Source organism: Nicotiana tabacum, chromosome 2, assembly GCF_000715075.1.
Source record: "Nicotiana tabacum cultivar K326 chromosome 2, ASM71507v2, whole genome shotgun sequence".
In the NCBI taxonomy this organism is placed as follows: Eukaryota; Viridiplantae; Streptophyta; class Magnoliopsida; order Solanales; family Solanaceae; genus Nicotiana; species Nicotiana tabacum.
Genome location: NC_134081.1, coordinates 115789309 through 115793075, shown reverse-complemented (window position 1 = coordinate 115793075; position 3767 = coordinate 115789309). Strand labels below are relative to the sequence as shown.

At 31.1% G+C, this 3767-nt stretch overlaps 1 pseudogene; it reads right to left on the bottom strand.

Annotated features, from left to right (window-relative positions):
• Positions 1–261: 261 nt before the first annotated feature.
• On the bottom strand, positions 262–3074 carry LOC107765973 (ribonuclease 3-like protein 3; annotated as a pseudogene).
• Between the last annotated feature and the right edge of the window lie 693 nt (positions 3075–3767).

The following is a 3767-nucleotide window of genomic DNA, read 5'->3' as shown; positions in this document are numbered from 1 at the left end:
TTTTCAAAGCAAGTTTGAAAAATACAAAAATAAAAAAAATTAAAATAAAAATACTAAGGGTAAAAAAGTAAAGTATTGAAAGAATAAAGGTGATGGAACCAAGAACACAAAATATTACACACGTTAAAACGCTTTTCTAAAAGCAATATTTGTTTTCTCTCGTCTTCACGAGATCACTATGAAATTACATGCAAAAAACTTTTTTTTTAAAATCGAAATTCAAATGACAGATAATAATATATGAAATATGCTAATTAATGCTTATTTCAGCGCGCTTTGTGTTTCATCACAAGGGTAATCATCAATAGTTTTTTCCATACTCAAATTTGTGACAACTTGATAATAAGCATTGTGTGCAGCCCGATTTTGTGCAATTATTTTCTTTCCACTAAACTTCCCCTTTCCAACAAATTTGCCATTAACATGAACTTCAACCTCTCCTCTTTCCTCCCATGAATCAACAAATTCTGCTTTCAATCCATTCTTTTGGCATAACTCGTTAATTTTCGTAACTGGATGAATCTCGAGTTTTCCTAGAGTAATTAGAGGCTGCAACAAATTTTTTACCACCTGTCATCAAAATACACATAGTGTTGTGTTAGCAATGTGCATACCGAATTTTCACCAAAGTGGTTCAACATATATATATATGTATATTTCTGCGAATGGGATTCAAATGAATCCCTGCGAATGGGATTCAAATGAATCCCTTCTGCCCCTCTAGCTTCGGCCATGCCTCCGAAGGTACAATGATAAGCTAGAAAAAGAATATTGTATAATATTTCAAAGTGAAAAAAGCTAAAGCACCTTCCAAGTTGTATCCATGGAGAAATTGCAATCAATATAGATTGCACCAATCAAAGATTCAACTATATCTGCAAGAACTTTTGGGGGATCAAAGAGACCTGTTGAATGCAACGGATACTCCATTATTGCATCTCTGAATTCTTCCACTTGTGAATACAACAAAAGTTTTCACCAAAACTTATTTCTTTGAATTACCCTACTCTTGTACGTTACTATAATAAACAAATATACACGCGTATAATGTCAATTTGTATTTTGTTTTAAATATATCACTTCCTCTCTTATCTTTTTGATAACTCGGCTGTTATATGCACCATTTCTTTGGAAGACAGTCCTCTTTTTTACCACACTCATCAGTCAACTCTTCGTAATGAGTGAAAAAATTTCTATGCACCAACCAATAAATAAATTTATATACTATTTGTTTTTAATAAATTTACAGACCTGCTTAGTAGAACATCCTGAATATAAAAATAAGTAAAAAAGAGATATAAATAACGGGAAAGGGCAAATATACCTCTGTACTTTCGAAAATGGTCTAAAAATATCCCTTATTATACTATTGGGTTATTTATACCCCTGCAGTCATACGTTGGGTTCAAATATACCCCTCAATTAAACGGAGGGACACGTGTCATCGTCCTGTTGGCCAATTTTAAATATCTTCTAATTAATTAAAAAGACTCATTACCCATATCCGAAAAGCAATTTTCTAAAGCAATTTTTTTTTTTGTAAAAACTAGAAAAACTGAATTTTTTTTTACTAAAAATTGAAAAAAACGAAAATATTTTTTTTTCAATTTTTACAAAAACACTGCTTTAAGAAAATAAAAAATAATTTCTAAAACAATATTTTTGTAAAAACTGAAAAAAAAAACTAAAAGCAATTTTCTAAAGCAATTTTTTTTTTTGTAAAAACAAGAAAAACTGAATTTTTTTTTACTAAAAATTGAAAAAAACGAAAATATTTTTTTTTCCAGTATTTACAAAAACACTGCTTTAAAACACTGAAAAATAATTTCTAAAATAATATTTTTGTAAAAACTAGAAAAAAAAACTAAAAGCAATTTTCTAAAGCAATGCTTTTGTAAAAACTGGATGTTTTTTACTAAAAACTAGAAAATAATTTTTAAAGAAAATATTTTTTTAAAAAACTAAAAAACAAAAACTGAAAAGCAATTTTCTAAAGCAATATTTTTGTAAAAACTGAAAAAACAAATATTTACTTTTTTTAGTTTTTAGTTTAAAAAAAATCAGTTTTTTCCAGTTTTTAATTGCTTTAGAAAATTGCTTTTCAGTTTTTTTTTCAGTTTTTATAAAAATATTGTTTTAGAAAATAGTTTTCAGTTTTATTTAAATCGGTTTTTTGGTAAAAACTGGAAAAAAAAATATTTTCATTTTTTTTTAGTTTTAGTAAAAAACATTTCAGTTTTTTCTAGTTTTTACAAAAAAAAAAATTGCTTTAGAAAATTATTTTTCGGGTATGAGTAATGGATCTTTTTAATTAATTAGGAGATATTTAGAATTGGTCAACGGGACGATGACACGTGTCCCTCCGTTTAAATAGTGGTTATATTTGAACCCAAAGTATGACCGCAGGGGTATAGATAACCCAATAGTATAACGAGGGATATTCTTAGACCATTTTCGAAAGTATAGGGATATATTTGGACCTTAGCCGTATAATAAACTAGTCCTCTTTGTTGTTACTTACTTGTCCTTTAAGTAAAGGCTTATTGTGACGTAAATAATCATGCAAAGTATATTTGATGGCAACTCTAGCAAGTTTCTCAGTATCTACATTGGCAGCTCTCAACCTTGTGAATTTCCCAGGAGGTAAATCAGGGTAATCAAAGTAATGCTCTTTTGCTAACAACAGATTGAGAATAGCATCACCAACAAGAAGTGAATTTAAGATATAAATATAATGAGTTCGGAATAAGTGTAATTTTGTTATTTATATATATATAGTTGGAATAAAGAAAAGTGTTGCAATAAAATTTTCTCTAGATCTTACCTACATACTCCAATCTCTCATATGAAGCACAGGTTTCTTCAAAGGAAGAATGAGTAAAAGCTTGTTGTCACAAATTAGTGTTCTTGAATTTGTATGCTATTAGTCTCTCTACTTCCTCCACTGAACTCTCCAAAACAATATGAGTTTCATCATTCAGTGTAATTTGGTTCATTTCTTCTGTTAAATGAAGGTTTTCTGATGATGAAGTATAAAGAGAGACAAGGTTTTTCTCTTGTTTTGGATTTTCCATGGCTATATATGTCATATGAAGTAACGAGTTTGAATGGCCAAACTGTTTACCCGAAAAATTGAATAGAGTTAAATTTGTGTATGGTTCTAAGGATATGTGATATAATTTGATACAGATCGCATAGAAAAATAGAAATACGTGTATTCTTGACTATGAGAATGAGAATAGTAATAAGAGGAACGAATAAGATAAAAGGAAATAAACAGAAGGGGATATCTTTCAATCTCTCCTCTAATCTTTTGTTACCATCCCCTTTATAGTAGAGGGATCCTACTTTATATACAACAATAAAAAATATGTAGTGGAGAGCCCATGATGTATTATTTTTTCCCTACTTCCCGCCAGGATTCTCTCCCTTAGTGCGGCTGTAACGGCCTTGTCTGTGAGCTTCGATACTGACTCGATCTCGATATCGGGTCGAGCCATTGGCCTTGACTCGAGCTCGATCCTGACTCGGAGTCTTGATATTCAGGGAGTGTGTTGGTCGGTCTGTGCATCTCCGACAACCTTTTGCCTCATGGTTTGATTTGGTCATGGGCCCGATATTGATACCGAACTGATCTTTGATCGGACTTGGAGCTCGAATCCTGAAGCCCCTTTCTTCGGACCTCTACCTGACCTTACGTAGATACCTTTCGATCGACGTATTGCCGTCTCGATCAGTCCGTACGACTGACTCAATCGGTTCTGACC